Here is a 19,415-nt window from a genome sequence, read left to right on the forward strand (position 1 = left end):
TTATATCTTCTTTGGAGATTTTGCCGACCCAAGCTTTTGCTGAGGTTGACATTCAACTTCCCCATGTAATAATGTTCAATTTGATTGTCAAAGTTGCTGACAAATTGCTTACCCATCCAATGAGAACAAAGCACATTTTTTTTTCCCCAAAATTTTCACACAGACCAATTAGTCTGGGGAATCTGCAAATCGTGAAGCAGAGGCACAGGTACAGAATGTAGATCTTTCCTTGCCAAAAGCCCAATGCCGAACTTTTCTTAAGACACTATAGCAATGCACTTCCATGAAGGCATTGATTTTGCCAAGTCTTCCGCCAAGCTCTTATGCTGACATTGTCGAATTGCCATTCAAATGTTCTACACCCAGATTAAAAAACGTACTCAGAATGATTTTACAGAAATCAAACAAAGGATATATGAAAAAAGAATAATGCATTATTACACTTGAATGGCTCTCACTAACTGTATTTACAGGAGAAAAGGCAGAACATCCATTCTGGCAGCCACATACTGCCCTCAGGGTAAGCAATTTCAGGCTCACAGTCCAGGGCAGCAATGGGATTTCTGATCCCCTTGCAAGAGATTGGTATAGCACTGTTGTGACATATTATACATCCTAGGTGTGAATACTACGTTAAATAGGGCACCCAAGGGATGCCGCAGACACAGCAATTAGTTATGGCTGAAGTTGAAAGCATTTGGGTATCTTTCCTAACAGACCGAGAACTCGGAAGTTCAGATCCCACAGCTTAGAAGTAAGGTCTAGCACATACCGTATCTAAACTGGACAAAGATTCCAGAAAAACCCCTGGCTAGACTACCAGTGTCTGTGCCCCCAAAAAAAGAAAAATCCATATTCATAAATATTAAATTTAGCAAATCCCATCTTATACATTTTTAATGAGGTAAAATCCACAGCATCAATTCTTAAATAGAAGATGTCTCAATGATATCATTTTAAATGAGGAAAGCAAAGTCCCAGGTTCATATCTGGTGGAGGTTTGGGGTATAATTACCTGCCTCAGTGGGAGATATATTTCTCTTTGTGGGCTTTACACAGTTGTAGGTACAGTTTGAGTGCCAGCCTGTTGTAGGGGCCTGTTCCTTCTTAACCTGCATACAAAGCAAACTTCTTCACTGAGCATTTTTGAAGTAGAAGACTGCATTTTAGATCCCCCTGTTTTTCAATCAGCTAAATTTACCTTCTCTGAAATTTTGAAGCTCCTGATAAAACTCTTTCTTTGCTACATTAAATGATAGGCATTGTCCTAATTATCATGTCCTAATGCAAAAATATATGAATAATACAGAATGCATACGCAAATACAAATAAAGTCCTACTACAGTAGTTGACCGAGTGAAATTATACTGTTCAACACAACAACTTTAATAAAGCTGAAGTGAAGTTCCTTTCAAGGCTCAGGTTTTATACAGTACCTTATATAGTTATGTAACTATTCTTCCTTGTGTCTCATTTCTAATCAAGATACTATGCACAATCTGAAAGCTTACAACACTGCATTTCAGAAATGTTAAGAGAATCAATTGGACACAGTAGCTTGATGTCTAACGAAAGTTAATGTACAGCAGGTTTCAATACCCAGTTTCTGCTGTATTATTACAATGTCTGGGCAAGTACTTTACGAATGAAATATTAGAATGCATACAATAAACATTTGTCACTTCCGAGCCCAGCTTCTCATTACATATAGAGATCTTAGTTCATTTTTTATGAGGAGGTGGTCTCTGGCAAATACAACATACTGTATCAATGGCTTTGGTGAGAATGTAATGTTCACATGGAGGTGTTAGTAAATTATCTTAATTTAAAAAGAGGGGACAAATCTCTCATAAAACTGCAACAATGTGAACCTTTCAGCGATGATATTGCTTTTGGACAATTTCTATTTTCATGTTTTCTTTTGCCTTTCTTTGTATTATTATTTTCTGGATTAAGCTTTGATGAATTACGGTCATCACAGATTACATTCATACATTATTGTAGCATTGAGGCTTAATGACTTACATATGCCTTTGTCTTTTGTATATCATTGATTTACTATGTTTGCAGTAGAGAAAACCATTCTTTGCAAAGCTATCGACTAAATGTCTCCAAAACATATCGTGCTATCTTTCATATCTGTGAATTAAAAAAAAACAACTGGACAGTATTTTTCTTGTGAATTATATTTGTAGAAACTAACATCCCAAGTGATTTGACTAGCAAAGGCTTTCATGTTGGAGCCCTATAATCCTAGAATTCCTGGGTTAAATCCGTGCTGTGATGTTAACCAACAGCAGCTTCAAGAAAGAAGACAGGAAAAAAATAACCCACTTACAGAAAATGGAAGCTTACAGACTAGGGAGGGACTAATTAAGCAGGCTTTGAAGATCAGAGGAAGTGTCTGGCTATGCTGTCCCAGTTTTACACTTGTACAGTTTTACTTGTAAAATGTAATCTAGCCATACAGTACTTCTTTCCATACGATCATTTTTTGTGAATGAAAGAAGCCATTTAAGTAGGTGGGCTTGAGCAATCATTTTACGCTCAAAGATACAGCAGCAAAGTCCATCCCAGGGACCTGACATCCACAGCCCTCCTACAGTACGTGGAGTTTCATTGGGTTTGATTTGGATGGGTTTCCTCAGCTTGCCTTGCAGTAGCGTGGCTATAAATTAATAGTGATATCCAAGAGAGCTGAGTCACTCAGAATCGACTGAGTCACTCAGAATATTCCACAGAATATTATGTGTTGAGACAGTCACAATAACAGCTGGATTCTACAAATCCAACAACTATCACAGGTCAGTCAGGGGAACTTGTCTTCTAATGTACATTAAATAAGGTTTTACTGTTATTAGATTTTAGATTACTGTAATTTTTGTTTTGAGTAAGCAACCGTATGATGTAGCGTGGAAAATCACATGACTTTCTTCATAGAAAAATTGAACACGTACATTTCTCATTTTTAACCTTTTCCATTACCTGGAAATGACTCGTAATATATATTTCTATGTCTCTTTATGGTACATTAAATAAACAGCATAAATAATACAAGTACAATTTTGACAAAGATGAAGGATGTCTCAAAGATCTTAGCTTCTATGAAATAGAATAGTTTCTTCTGAAATTCTACACACCATATACAATCTGTTTCCAGCCTGGAGCAGTGTTTTTTTCAAGATGCCCTTAAATCAAGACTAGACTTGACAATAGTAAGAGACAGAAAACAGCCACTTCAATCTAAAAAGGTACTGTTAGTTGTGTATTCACTATACCCAGCATTGTCTAACATTGATGTTTGTACACGTATGCTTTACCAGTCTTGTAACATGTTCTGTATTCTGACAATTCGAAAGATAACTGAACAAGAATCTTTCACTGGTAGCATCTCAATCCAAGGTGGATGATCATTGGTTCTGGGTTAAAAAGAGCTCTAGGAAGTGCAAGGCTCCCATTTGAACTTCAAGTAGGTCTGCAGTTCTTACTCCAACAAGGTGTTTGAGATTGCTTTGATATGGTTATTAAATATAATTATTAGAATTACACTGCCAATAGTGTCTGAAAAATACCTCCTAGTAGCCAGAGTTTCTGATAATCACAGTAAATTAGACAAATTGCACACATTTTTCATGCTGCCACCAATGATGTAGAAGATTTAATCAGAGATATTAAACAGGAACTTTATCTCATTGTGCAGAAATGCAAAAATGCTATGTCAAAATCGAATTGTCTCTGGCCCCCACCTTGATTATTCAGAGAGGGTGAAGCCTTAAGCAGCTGTCTCACAATCTGGTGTGCTTGCAGAATGAAGAAAACGTCTTTGTAAATAGTGGGGCCTAATTCTGGAAAAGGCTCGGCTTTTATAAAAGAAACAGTTTGCATTTTAATTGGATGACCTCTTTTATGTCATCACAGAGCACAACTAGCTCCCTGAAAACATAAGTCACATTCTGAGTCACACCACTAGCGTTGAGTGAATCAGGATGGCCCAAAGTGCTAATGGCTTTGCTTTGGTGAAACACAGGAACAGCTTTGAAGCAGTGATAATAAAGGAAGATTAATTCCACCTTCCAGCATAGCACTATAACTCAAAGACTAATGCCACTAAGCAAAAATTATGGATTGGACTTCCAAGATGTTATAGCCACCTAAGAGGGAGCTTAGTCAAGACATGATGGCATAGTACCTTGTCTGGACCACATTTCCCAGAAACCAGTGGGGAACGATCTGCCATCTTCTCTCTATTGGTGGAAGCTAATTACCCAGGTGAAAGTTAAAACCAGGAAAGAACATGCTGAACGTTTTTAATTATTTTTTCCAAAATTTTGTGTTGATGTTCTCAATGAGTTTGGTTCAGGGTTAAGAGTCAGGAATACCCAATACATTTTAGCTGTATATGTTAAAATGCCAGTGCATTCAATGCAAAATGCAACAGTATGAAAAGCTTTACCCCCTTCTTTCAAACTTTTGCTTTTAGGGCAATTTAGACAAGATTCCCATTTTGGGCAAAGCAGTGTATAGAGCCATACAGTGTATGCAAGAAAAAAATGTGAAGATAGCATTGAAATATCACTTTTCCTAAATTTCATTTCTGTCCTAAAACACAACCATGCGATCAAACATCCTCTATGTTTATTAATAATCCTAACCCTAACCCTAGCTAAGGGATTGGGTAGGTTAGGTTAGGTTTTATTTTCTGAGCTGAAAATAAAACTCAGGGCATCAAAATATCCATTTGAAAAGACTAAGCAACCTTGCCAAACCTAACAAAATGTATAAACTATGGTACAATTTTATTATCTGACAAGTATTGTGTAACTGAAAGTTTTGTGTTGAATGGTATTCTCAATGAGCATACTATTAATACTATTTAATACAGATATTTATTCTTCTTCTTCAGCCTGAGGTATGACATTCTCTTCATGCACCTGCCATTTCCTTTTCTTTTGCTTCTCATTATTTTTTTACAATACTTTTTGCTCATCCTCTACTGAAAAAGAATTATTTTAGTCTCCACTGCCATTCCCCTATAATAAGAACTCCTATAATATCCCTTTTACCTGTTTTTGCATTTCATTTTACTCATTTTAACTAGATCCTGTTGTCTTTAATCATTTTATGTGCTTACTTTCTCCTTACATTTTATTTGATTTTTTAAAATAATATACTGTGTAAAAGGAGCAGTGAAAACAAAATTGTCGAATGTCCAATAAGTGGAAATATATAGGCTGAGGGATTTTGGAACTGTAGTACTTTCCTTATAAGCCGTGGAAATTAAAGGTTACATTTATTAAAGTGGTTTCACATGCCCATTGTATTGTATATCACAGATCAGTCTCTGTAGCTGGCTTAAAAAGGATTCAGAATTCTAACCATAGAAAATCTTAACAAATATGCAGATTAGTTGTAGAATAAGAAAATACTGAACAGATACTTAAATGTGAAAATCCTATTTATACATTGAACGATAATATCAAGTCTTTTTACGTATACAAACAGTATACTTCAGTATAGTGCAATAACATCATGCACATTTTCATTTTTTAGGGAAGAACCTATTCTTCAGTACTCAGCTTGGTCCCAGCTCAGCTCAGCCCACTGGATTTGAAAAGGCATCACCAATTCAGCCAGTCGTTTTTTTCCACTCACCAGATAGTGCCATGTTTTCAAAGACAGTGAGATCACTTTAAAAGGAGCATAAATCTTGACAGTTAAGCACTGTAGCCTTACCTGTTCTGTGCTCTGTGTATTTCTTGAGCAGTTAAAATTTTAGTCCTGCTGCTGCGTGAGAAGGAAAGACAGAATTGGACAAAAAGGCAAACAGAATGGTACGATCATCAAGGTGAGATGTAATAAAAGCTTAGACAACACTATATGAATGAGTTACGAAGGGGAAGCCTGGACTGCAATCCTTTATTGGTAAAAAGCACGTGCAACTATACAGGACACTTGTAAATTACAATTCATGGAGTGACACAAAAGAAACTAGGGCACAAGCTGATTGAGGATATACAACTTTAGGAATTTCCTCACGCAAATAGCTATGATTGTTTGCAACAAAAAACAACAAACCATTTGTTAAAGCCGATTTCAAGTTACCTTCGAGAAACACCTTACTGAGACGCTTGAGACTCTAAAATAAAGCATTTTTTCCTGGAAAACGATGATATGCAACGGTGGAAAATTAGGACACGGCAGTAGAACACAGCAGGCTTCGTTCTGTTATTTATTATGAAAAACATGCCTATTAGCATTCTGGTTTGGTGCTGTTTTCTGTTTTGCTTTAGCTTAAAGTACAGCTTTATCTTGAACCACACAGCGAACAGCACAACAGAGAGAGAGACAGTGCTGGGGGGAGACCATGGTTGCAAGATAAACGTCACACAGGCATTTTTTCACCAATTTTAATAAAGGGAAAACTTGCCAGCTGCATCAAGTGTCGCTGGGAGTGCTAGGCCGCTCGGCGAACTCCCCTTAGACTGAAGTCTCTTACTGCGATGCCGGGCCTGCATGGTATTCGTTTAGCTCCAGGAGGAGTAAGCGAGGACGGAAAGAAGACAGGAGAGCAGATGCTGAAATATTTATTAATCTGTTTTTCTTCTCTTTATTTGTTTGCCTGCTTTTCCCTGTCTCTCACGCCTGCAGAACACCTAAAGGAAAACTGGCAGACATATATCTAAATTGTAATTTTGAATGTAATATAATGCCAACGCGTTGTTCCACTGGTGTGCCTTAGATTTTCTTTTTCATTTTCTTTTAAGCAAAGGATGCTCAGCCTATTTATCACCCATTGCCACACTGTACGGTTTGTTGGGCAATGCATTCTCATACAGGGCTGCCTGAGATCATTATTTGAAATGTTTGTTCCTAGATTTCAGTTTGTTCATTCTAACCTGCACTTTTTTGTCAGGTTTATACCCAATGGGATGCTTGTTCAGAGTTGGTATAAACACTTGATCAGCAATCACCCCACTCTATCACTGCCCAGAGATTTGATACCTATCTTTTCCAGCAGCTTGTAGACCTCATATACAAATAGTCTGTGACACTATCTACTCATACTGTAGCTTCATTTAACCTCTATTAATCCTTTGCTAAATTGTTGATGAATATATCAACATTAAAATGCAAATAAAAAAACAGAACAATTGACTGAGCAATGAAAATTTTACATACTGTACACTATCAGCTGATACAATGTTTAATCTTATAATCATAAGTCTGTATCGTCCAATTTTCAGAAAAAATACTTAGTTTTGTAAAAAGTCATCAGATTGAAGATGTTTCTTAAGATTGGTATCTATAATGAACACAAATAAACATTCGCTGGTTTTCAGGGACGCTGTGGTTACCCTAAAATGTGTTAACCCTAATTACAGTTTAATATAATGATGCCTCATCGTAATTAAACAGGAAAATCAATTTAACAAAGATATAAGCCTTAATTTGTGGTTTAATTTTTTTAAGTCTATAGACAAATTTAAAAATGGGTGCTCTATCAAAGTGTTTGGTTACTGGGTTGCCACTGAGTTCATCCTACTTTATCCTGCACACTGTACATTCAGTTGAGTGTTTCAAAGCACTTTGAAAGCAAAAAATCTGGGACATTCTGAAAGGTTTTTGTGTGAGTTGTAAGGGGTCACATTCATCAAAGAATCGGTAGGTTTACTTTTGTTAATTAAATTCTGGGCAAATCACTAAGAGTCATCAACAGTCCAGGAAAACACAGGACAGAGAGGAAGACAAGAGAGATGATGGACAGAAAGACCCAAAGAGACAAGAGAGACAGGCAGAAGGGTCTTGTTTGGATCAAACTTTAAGACCAGATTCGTGTTAAGTATTTAAACCTTGTAAAGGGAGCTTGCCATTCAGGAAACTCTGATTTCCTTTATAAAGAATACCTAGGCTAAAAACAATCTCTTTTGGTTAGTTAATGATTTTTTTAGAATAGGGAGATAGAGTTCCACTGACTTTGTAGCATTTGGATTTGCACACAGAAAGAGATTTAAATAGGTTGTATTCTGTTTGGTTTAGAAGGCTGGCATATCTCTCTTTTTGGCCTGTTAGATATTATATAGGATTTGAATACTTGTTAGCAGTCTGGACTTTTTCTGGTTGGTCATGACGTAGACCTCCGAGACCTTTTTCAGTAAGTAACTTGCATGTTTTATGTTGTGTGTTGTTCAGTACTGTTACTCTTAATAATTATTTGTTTAACCTAGCCTTTACCTTCTATTACTTTTTCACCAAAGCTGTGCCAGAGAACAAAGAACTCAAGTGCCTCCAATTATACCAACCACTCAGGTATATTCTTGGCATATCTTTACAAACTGGGGGTTATGATTATTTATTTTCATTATTTAGGCCGCTCAGTATTTTCTGTAATTCTCCATTTTTCTAATACCCTTTTTGTAACAATATGTGTAAAATTGTTGCCTTAATTTTCGGCTACATCACCTTCTGTAAAGACTGGAGGAAATTGTTTTGAAACACTTACATATGTACAATAACCTGGCTCATACTGAATATTTTTGTATTCATTCTTAATAGTTGAAACAGGTCATATACAGTACAAATCACAAATGGTGATATAAATGAAGGATATTCACAAACAAAAGTTTCACATGACCACAGGCTTTATTGCTCCAGTATTGTACAGCAATTGAAGAGTTTGATGTTCACATTGAAAATGTACAATATGTGTTCAACTAGCAATGATGGCATCTTCCTTCTCTACTTTTATTTGCATACTTTGTTACAGGTTTCTGAAATTGTCCTCTACGGGAGAGATGTTTTAATTGCATCTTAATTGTCTTAATTGCCCTCCAGCTTGTGCTCCAGGATGTCAGACAGCTGCTGTGAAGTTCAAACGTGCAGATGGTTTTACCGAAAGCCTGAGCCTGACTCATCCTGCTGGCCACAGGAAGGTAGAGAACCTGTTTGTCTCTTGCTCTGAAACAGTTTCTGCATGTGTATACTGTAGTGGGACAAGCACACTTGGAATGAAGGTGCTTGTCACTTGTGAACAAATGTCATTGACACTAGTTCACAAATTTTACTGTCCCTTCAATTTAGTATTAGTCTAGCTGGGTCAAAACTCAAATGAAATCCCACCTGAAAAACTACTGTCTTCTTTTCTGTCACTAATGGCGTGCAAGAGAGCAGGCTGCAGACAGCACTCTCAATAGTGCTGACAAAGGGATAAACACCCAATTGACTAGTAACATCAACACGTACAGTATGAATTGTGCCAAATACAACTGCTCCAAATAATCTGTCTCAAAGTCATTGTCTAAACCAATGCATTTTAATTAGAAGAAGATCATGCTTTAAATGATAAAATCCGTTTCTGGCAGCTCTATTGTTTTCTGATTTCTTTCACTTCAAGGTGCATCCAGTCTGTTTAACTAATGCATTTCAACTTGAGCCGGAGTTGGTAAAGCGCTAAAAAGCTGAGCATGGGTTGTGTGTTTTACAAGCTAGAGTAAAACATTTCACTAGTGAAGCGTTTGATTTACCTGGAACCTAAAATACGAAAACGGCCCTGATTATCTGAATATTGATAAACAATTTTATTTCAGACACACTAAGTGATGTCACATGTTTTGATTCATGGTTATATTGTTATAACCATGTGCTTCTTTGGAGAGTTAAGAAGTCTTTAGTTTTCATTTATTGATAATTATTTCATTATGGGCACTGCCATGAGAAGCTATTTAAATGTGGTGGAGACTGTACGCTTCCATGAGATATATGAAAGTTATCAGTAATTGTATCACTATCAAAACAGAGCCATTGATTTAAGAACATTCTGGAATGCATGTCAAGCAGTGTTGGGATAACCATCTATCCCCTATCCATGGAAGCTGTAATTACAACAAGAGCAGGGACTCATTCAGATGAGTTCTCAAGAAGATAGAAATTGTCTTCAATGACTGGTTAGCTTGCTCTAGATTCCTCAAACCCTTTACATAAAGAATGTATCCAGTTCTCAGTTATAAATACTCCTTCCCCTTTCCATCTCTGTCCTCTGGTTCTTCTTTCACTTTTGATCCTGAAGAAGTCCTTCAGGTTGACTTTGTCAAAGCCTTTGAGGATTTTCAGTTCTTGAATGAGGTCTCTTCATTGTCTTCTCTAATGAAGACTTACAAGATTTAGTTCTTCTAGCCTGTTCATGTAGGACATTTCTTTGAGCCCAGGAATATATGTGCTTGCTCTTCTTTGGACTGACTCCAGAGCAGCAATAACATTTTATATTGTGGTAGATAATATTCAACTGAATATTCTAAATTAGATTCTAAATGAGATCTAACCACAGGATTCTACACATTTAATATACAGTAGCTTCTCTTTATTTAAAGTCTGTGCTTTCAGATTTCTGGTCTATTTTTAAAGATGCAGGTAGAATGGTGGCACAGTGGTTGGCATTTCTGCCTCTCAGCAGTGGGGCCCTGGGTTCAATTCCAACCTGGGGTGCTGTCTGCATAGAGTTTTATCCCTGAGTTTGTATAGGTTTCCTCTGGGTGCTCTGATTTCCTCCCACAGTCCACCATACAAGTACAGTAGGTTAATTGGCTTCTGGGAAAATTGGCCATTGGTGAGTGTGTGTCTGTGTGTTTGCCCTGTGTTGGACTGGTGTTCCATCCAGGGTGTATCCTGCTTTGCCACCATTACTTGCTGGGATAGGCTCTGGCTCCCCTAAATCTTGAACTGGAAGAAGTGGTTAGAAAGCGGATGGATGGTTTCCAGATGCTATGGGAAAGGGGCATTCTGTAAATAACCTTTTTTTTTGCATTTTAAAGCTAAGCTTTTCTGTGTCATTAGGTGAGATTTTCAATCAAGCTCACATGATAGGAATGACAGCTGCCGCACGTTTTAAACAGATTGGCTAGCTAGATCACAGAAGGGGACAGACAGCAGCTACGGAGCTGGTGCCTAGGTCTACAATGATTAAAATATAAAGCTTCTTTTACTGGTTTCACTTATTCCCATATTTGGATCAAGAGACATGTACATGTGCCACTAAAACCATTATCTCATTTTGAGCAATTGTACAGAAATCGGAGAAGTACCTCATCTGTGAATGAACATTTGATATGTGATTTTCAAACTTAATAATTACAACAGAACAAGGTTAACTCCATTCTGAAACACTGAAGCACACCTCGCACCTGAAGAAGGATGAATAGCTGTTTTTTATGTCCTCTTTTAAGCACAGAATTAACCTTCCTTGTTTCTTTGCAGCCAAGACAAGCCCACACATCTGTTCACACGAACTTTAATAATTACAATGTTCCAGTCACGTATCCTGGGATAACTTCATTGTTAAGAACAGCTGCATTTTTGACCCACTGGGGATAGAGAAATCAAGAATTTCCAAATCCTCATCAGGAGAGATGTCTTTTTCTACATTTTCCTTCACTATTTGCAATGGGTGGTGTCCTATAATATTAGCATTGCTGGTCTAATAACACACTGTACTTCACAAGCTGAAGTACTGTAACAAGCTATACCAGTCATGATTTCTACAAACTGCCTGTCATTATTCAATTCAGAAGTCACACGGTTCACTCAATGCTTTGATTGCTGAAGTGTTCCAACACATACTTGAATCAGTTCTTTGCAGCTTTCTCATTAACATATTTTCTCTTAGTACATAAGAAAAACATTAACTTTGCATTTTGACACATTTCAACTACAAATCATAGTTTGTGCTGCCTCTATCGATTCTTAGCATATTTGGGACTCTGGGACTTTTCTGAGCTACTACCCCTGGTGTAACACTGGTGACTAAGAGACCATAAACACATTTGGACTACTCTGTCCAAGTTTTGTGAGAGGACATATCATATAAAAAATTAAAACCCTTTCAAAGATTGTTTTTTCTTTTCATTGTCTCTGTGTATTTTTTATGTGCAAAATCACATTGAAACTGTCAATGGAACATAATGTATTCACCACCCAAAATAAAGCAAAAAAATACTTTGTTTTTTTTAAAGAAATGTTTATCCACCAGTGCTTCTGAAAACGATTGTGACTGGTGAGTAGTGTTGTTTGCTTATTCCAAAATAGAAACACCAACTTTAATTCATTGACATAAATACTCTCCTTTCAGTTTTAGGCTTGAAAACAGTGGTCTCTGCTCGCGTGACAGAGCGACCAGAGGGAGGTCTGCTTGATCAGAAACACCGACACGATCAAATCCTATTCAGCAGAGGGGGGCTATGAAGAGACCTGCCCAATGTTCTGCTCTAGTGGGCACAGTTTCTTCTGCCTCGGAGAGAAATCTGTTATGGAAAATCGTGCTATTCGGCACACATAAACGGTCATTCTCCTCACCCATGCCAGCACCATATGTTGTCAGGCTCCGGAAAGGCACAGATAATGAACCCAATCGGTTTCAATTGCTTTGCTACAGAGGCTACACAGGAGGTGAGGAATCCTTCACACCAAAAGGGGGCAGGTGGCATTGCAGGTTAGGGCACTAATCAAGAAAGTGACAGCCTAGGCTAAATTAACAGTGAAATGTGCAGGGTTTCAACTTCACCTAAGGTCAGAATATCCCTGGTTATGTGGCCCAGAGTGCAATTCTTCTATTGAAAATCATATAGTATTGATTTTTATGTCTTTACACCACACATATAACTCCCTAAATGTGCTAGAGTAACAGTGGAAAGCTTATTGCTGTGAGAAGCAGGGCACACATGAAATGCTGAAGAGACATATTTTTTTTATGAATACAAAATAAAGGGGTGAAGAAAACTCTTGATGTAATCTCTCCATCTTTCTTGATGAGCATGCTGATCTAAGATGAGAAAGAAGTCTCCCGTCCTACGGATGTTTAATGTGGAAATAAAAACAGTCCTGGTCTCTTCTGTCCTAATCCTATTTTAGCTTTTCAAGTAATCTATTTTTTGTGCAGCATATACTTTTCTGAAAATTCTTTGAAAACAACAAAGATTTTTTTATGAGATAAAGCATTTTCTATTAAGGCACTTCCACAAAGTACATTTTTTATTTTGTTCAAACATGTACAGTAAGCACAGCCCTGTTGCAGTTTTTATCAAATGCCAAACAAAACTTCCCAACTGTTACCATTCCAAAACTTCTAAATTTACAATCAACATAACAGCTGGATAAGGTTAACAGCTGGTCCTGTTTGTGCAGTGCATCTGTTACTGTACATAAGTTACAATGAAAACCATTGCAGTCTACAGTATGTCAATATCAAACAGACATCACATTACAGGATTTGAGATGCTGTGCATTAAACTGTCTGATTAATAAAAGAAATGCTCAAATATAACAATAATTAAGCTTCTGAAAATTGTATATTCTACTGCTACACCAATCTTCAATGGTAGATTTATCCAGTTCTCACTGAGATCACTGCAAAGTCTCCAGGTGACCACAATATCACAGATGTCAATACTAATTTGCAAGGATGCCCTGTCCACACTATCGACCAGGACCTGGAAAGTGCCCACATGACCCCACCCACCACAGATCTTGAACAACTTATGCAACTTTGAGAAATCATCTCCAAGCTAGATACTGAAATAGACCCATGAATTCCAGACTGTATGTCTCAATTTACATTCTATACATGTGTCTTTAATGGGCCACATCGTCCAAAACCCCAGCATGTATGTTCTATATTGACTCTTGTAGCCTTGAAAAAATAAAGATTCAAAAATTGTTTTCTCCTTTTCTACCTTCCAGTTTGAAACAGGCAATAAATCAACCCAATTCACCTTTAAGCCCCAGCTCCATCTTCTCTCCACACTGTAATCCAACCACAGACCTCCATGCTAGAGCACTCGTTCTGCAGAAGCCTTTTCACAGATGGGCCATTCAGGATACCTGTAGGGAGCTGTTGCTCAGATCTGTAATACGTATTATTCTTCTGACTCTTAGGGTGATGGAACACCCGGCATTTCATTCAGTCAACAGCTTCCATTAACAAAAAACACGCAGTTAAAAAAAGTCTCTCCAGGCAGAGACTTTTTTTTTTACTCATGGCTGCTTGTTTTCAGCCCTGTTTTCTTCATGGCTGTTGAACAATTGAAGTGATAAAATAACCTCTGCAGTCCAGTAGCATTGAGTGTTTTTACCATTGCAAATATCAGCCATTATCCTCATTTTCCAAGCAGAAACATCAATATTGCTGAAAAATTTAACTGCTTTTAAACATTGATAATCTGTCATTTTAAACGGCTAAATCCCTACACATATTCTTCAATGAACATTCAAATTTGAAAATGAACCAAAATATTGACCAGTTCCAAGATCTACTTCACTTATTTCAGGAGCAGGCAAGTTCCACGTGTTACAAAACGAGTTTGGGGTGTATTATTCATCATTCCAAAATGCAGAGCACTGCAGAGATTCAAATTGGATTAGTTGGCCAAGGCTCTGTTAGATCTCAGTCAAATGGAGAGTCCAATGACTATCTGCAGATTTGCAATCACACGCAACTCCTCCAATTCTAATTCTCCCGGAGTGCACTACTGAGTTAACAGCATGCTAAAATGTCTCCAACAGCCAGGTGGGTACCTGAAGCTTATCCGATACTCCCCATGGAATACAGGAGCTCCTGTTGTGACCTGAAAAGCAAAGAACCAACTGGAGATTCCAAGTTGCCTGTTTGTATTTCCAAATTACAGATAAACCACCAAGCAAGGATAACATGGCAGTCGAAAAAGTAATGATCCAAATGAAAAATAATTTCCTCTGTGGCTTGAAACAGACTTCCATCGCTGACCAGAACCATCTATGGATCCCAATCCTTCTTAAAACAAGTGGAACCAATACAATATGTAGTTCAAGCCCACAACATTACTCTCATCACAACCTCAACTGCAGATGGTCGCCGTGGAAGCACAGAGTTTAAAACCTGACTGAATAAAGGTCACATCCTGTTCAAAAATACTATTCAATAGGAAGGGGGGGGGTCCTAATAATTTGGCCAGCGACCTGGCTGTGAATTTTAATGATTTTCCCAACAAAAAATATTTTAGTGGATCTGGGGTAGCTTTAATATTAATAACATAATGTGGGTGTTTGAAGCAGCTCGGAAGGCAACACTTTTTGTTCAAAGCAAGAAGTTTGTTTTAAAAGAAGCGACAATCAATAGGAAAAGCACAGCCAGGCTTTGTCAGCAGCAAAAATATAATTTTATTGATCTTATCAATACCTGCTTAGGAAAATCAAAGTCATTTTGTAGAGACTGAAAGTCCTATTGAATATGATCTAATCTAAATTATGGATTTATTTATTTAAAGCGTTTTGCTGTGGAAATCCAATTGAGATTAACCACTAAGATTGCCTAAGGGATTACAAAGAAGGCAACAGAGGGACTCAGGTAGCGTTGCAGTTTTTGCATTCACTATAATAGGGAATACAATCAAAAATCAATTATTGGGTTTCACAGAAAAGTATGTGTATACAGTGTGTGTGACTGTGCATTACAATGAAGTTGAAAAGATGTACAAAATTTTGAGGTAGCTCCAAATTTTGTTATTTAAAGGAATACCCTAGAATAACACTGTTCTGAAGATAAAAGTCTATGATCTAAGAGAAATGATTCAAGTGCTCTCAATCCTCAAAATTAATGACAAAGTCAATCCATGAAATGTCTTCAGGATTAACATTAAAACACAAACCACAGAGCCATACAAGCAGAGCTGGAAGACTAATGCATTAATAACTGAGGACAGGAGGCACGCTGTTACACAAATGGTTGGGGAAGTCTGAATCAAGGTACGTAGTCAAGTTGTCAAAGCTAATACCTTTGCTACCTTCAAGAAAAAAGGCTGTAAAAGAGTCTTGAATCTATTAGCTGGGAGTCAAAAAAGGTAGATGGGATGAACAGGAACATCTTAATTGCGCCCTCTTTTATGTTCTTACTTTTGAATTTTGTAGTATGAAATCAAAGAAAAATTAACCATTTCTAGGATTTCTGAGTGGTGTGAGTAGTAGTGGTTTGGGAGATCAGGTTGGGCTGTGTTGTCCAACCCTGGGTGGACTATGATTGCTCCAATAATTAATCCAACAACACACTGTAAAAAACTGAGCATCTGATTTAACTTAAATTCAACCCTACAAAAAAAGGCAAACCATTTCGGACCTACAAGTAAATATAAAACACAAAATCCGGGGAAAAATGACATAAGTGGTCAAATCATGACACCTTCATACTGTATATATCGATACTTGTGTTTTCGTTCTGCATGCTCTGGTGAGAGCCACAACCTTAAGGATAGAGTTCTAACTTACTACTGTATGTTTTGCTATTATTTTTTGTTTTGTTTCCTTACTTAAACTGGTCTTAGCTGAAGAAGATGGAAAGTTTATTGAACATTTAGACAGATGATCCGCTCTCCTTCCAATAAAAGCTCTCCTTCACTGCTACAGGAGCAGGTGAATTCCACATGTTACAAACCCAGTCTAAGGCATGTTCTAGGGCAACCCAAAATGCAGAGGATGCTGAGGACACAGATAAAATTAGTTGGCCAAGGCTCCTTTGGATTCCAGTTAAACAGAGATTCCTATGACTTTCTGCAGACTTGCAATCACACACAACCCCTCAGATTGGCACTAATTCTCCTGGAGGGCACTGCTGAGTTAACAGCATGCTAAAATTGCTCTAATGGGCAGGCGGGTACAAGCAGCTTATCCCATACTCCCCATGGAACACAGGAGCCCCTGCTGTGAGCTGAAAAGCAAAGAACCAACTGGAGATTCCAAATAGCTTGTTTGTATTTCCAAATTACAGACAAAACCACCAAGCAAGGATAAAATGGCAGTAAAGAAGCTATTGATCTTAATGAAAACTTACTGTACTTTGCAATATACTGTATGTGCTAACAAAAAGGCAGTGCATTTGAGAGCATTTTCTTTCTGTGGTGCAGAGGAAGTCAACGGCACTCCAGGCAAAGAGGGGATGAGAGCCTTTGAGCCTGCTGAAATTAATATGCAAAGTATGTAATAACAGAAAGTCAATCACTGTGTGTTGCCATTGGAACTGGATTAAATGAACATATGAATTCAGTTTCTGCGGCTAGCTGAAAAGCCAAATACTAGCACTGTGCACTATATCGAAACAATGAAAGAGAATGTATAGGGCTGAATAACAGAAGGTAGTGTGCCAGAGCAATTGATACGGTATAAAGCTGTAGATGCATAATAAACCCTGGTTTCAAAGAATGAAGAGCCCGGTCTGTCTGTGAGCTGCTATACATCTGGCAATCAAATAGTCAGTAATCAGAACAGACTGTGCTGTAATCTGCACAACAAAAAAGGTAATTTTTCTGTGCAGTTCCAGCAATTGAGAAGAAGTGACTACTGCTCCATTTTAGCAGGCTGGGGTCCACTTCATTAAAGCAAGGGAATGCAAGATTCCAAAAGTACACTGTACCTTCTCACAGCTGCCAACAAATACAAATTGGCAATTCAGCACTACAATGGATTGTGCTTAATAGAATATGAAATCATAACTCTGCACTTCTTGTCTCTATTTATCAATTATTCAGCTTTTCCAATCAGGATATGGTCACAACAGGGGTAGTATGCATTAACTATTCACCTAGGAGTTCTTTTTTTAAAAAGAGAAAACTCCACATTTTTTAGAGGCACTTAAATATGTACTGTGAATGTTTTCATTTCTGTAACACTTAACATGCAGTAGGTATTATTCCTTTTTGCTAATAAGAAACAGCAATTGAAAATGTTTAATAAAATATTTTATAAAGTGTCATTTCATGCCTCTCCATGTGTTGTAAATAGGCAGAGCAAACAAGACAGAATAATTAACCAAAAGAAAAAAAAATATTACTAAGATTATCATTAATAACACATTTTTAAAGCTAATGCAGTTGTCTGTCTTAAAAGAAAGGTGGTTTACATACAGGGACTCCATGGTTTTTATATAAAGACTTCTCTAGCCAAAAGTAGGCTTTCTATTCTTTAAGACTGTTGCTGGTAAGTACTTAAATGGGGCATAGGGGTGAAATAACAATGATCTGAGTTACACTCATCAAGGACTAATATAAATTTTAGATTTCTCCTTTAAAAAACACAGATACGCTTTCATAAAAACGAAAATGACAATAATGTAAATTATAATTGGGAAGCAATAAAAATGTTACACCTAAATTAGAGCACAAATACTACAAATAGCAAAAGAAATTGCTATGCAGTACAGTACTGAATTGAAATGAAGCTCGCACACTCAATTACTCAAAATTACTCAACCAACACCAGCTCGTTGGAGAGAAGCTGATGTATGGTGCAGACGCATGATGGAGAGAAAAAGACAACACAGTCATGAGCTGGTATATGGTATATTCTGTACGTAATTCCTGGTATATTCCGTGGTTGCCAGACCTGCAATTGGGAAGAAAAGGCTACACTTTAAATATCTGATTGCTAAGTGAACCTTTGTGGCAAGTTTCATATTTAAAATGGTGACAATATGTCTTCTCAATTCGAATTAGCCTACTCTTCTTTATTGACAGAAAACTAGGCAGCTAGATGATAAAGTGGGATGCTGCACCATCTAATAAATACAAAATGGTGGTTCCAGATAAAGACTCCCAGCCACCCGGTCTGTCACAGGTCCACTCAGTGTACATTTGGTATCTATCCACATATGTTTCAGGGGTGACCTATAATACATCACCTTTGGAGGTGTTCTCTGATTTGATCAGTGTGATCGAGCCATTGAGCCCCTCACTATTCCTTTTTGTTGCCGACTTCCAAATTACTACAAGGTATGAGATTTGGCTACAGGTCAAAAAACGTGCAAGAGTCAACAGAGCCACACTCACCAATCATACTTGATTATATTCATTTCTTGTGAAAATCAATGTGTCTCAGCTACAGTTTACCAGAGCAAAAAGCACGGCATTGTTAGGTGCACAGCGCCAGAGCACAGCATTGTTAAGTGCACAGCGCCAGAGCACAGCATTGTTAGGTGCACAGCGCCAGAGCACAGCATTGTTAGGTGCTTACTCTTATGTTAGATAGCTGTGTTGATTCAACTCCCCTTTCCCTTTACATGTGCTTCCATTCTGTGCTGTTGTGTAACATGCAGATGTCATGTACAGTATGCGTCGGGAGTAGCAGAAGGTTCTGGAGAAACATCTGATCTATATTCTTTAATACAGCAGTAGTAGGCTTGGGCCTTGGTATATGCCCATGTGGGCTTGATCTGGGTGTTCAGAGTTCCTCCCACAGTCTAAACACATGCATAACTAATACTAAATTCTCCTCCACAAGTGTATATGTCCTCTACAATGGACTGGCATCCTATCATGCAGTCATGTGCTGGCTAGGTTGGGCTCTGGCTCACTGCAACTGTCTAAGGATAAAACTGGTTTTGATGTTAGATGGATAGAAGACTTAAGTGC

Source organism: Atractosteus spatula, chromosome 25, assembly GCF_055471065.1.
Source record: "Atractosteus spatula isolate fAtrSpa1 chromosome 25, fAtrSpa1.hap1, whole genome shotgun sequence".
Lineage (NCBI taxonomy): Eukaryota > Metazoa > Chordata > Actinopteri > Semionotiformes > Lepisosteidae > Atractosteus > Atractosteus spatula.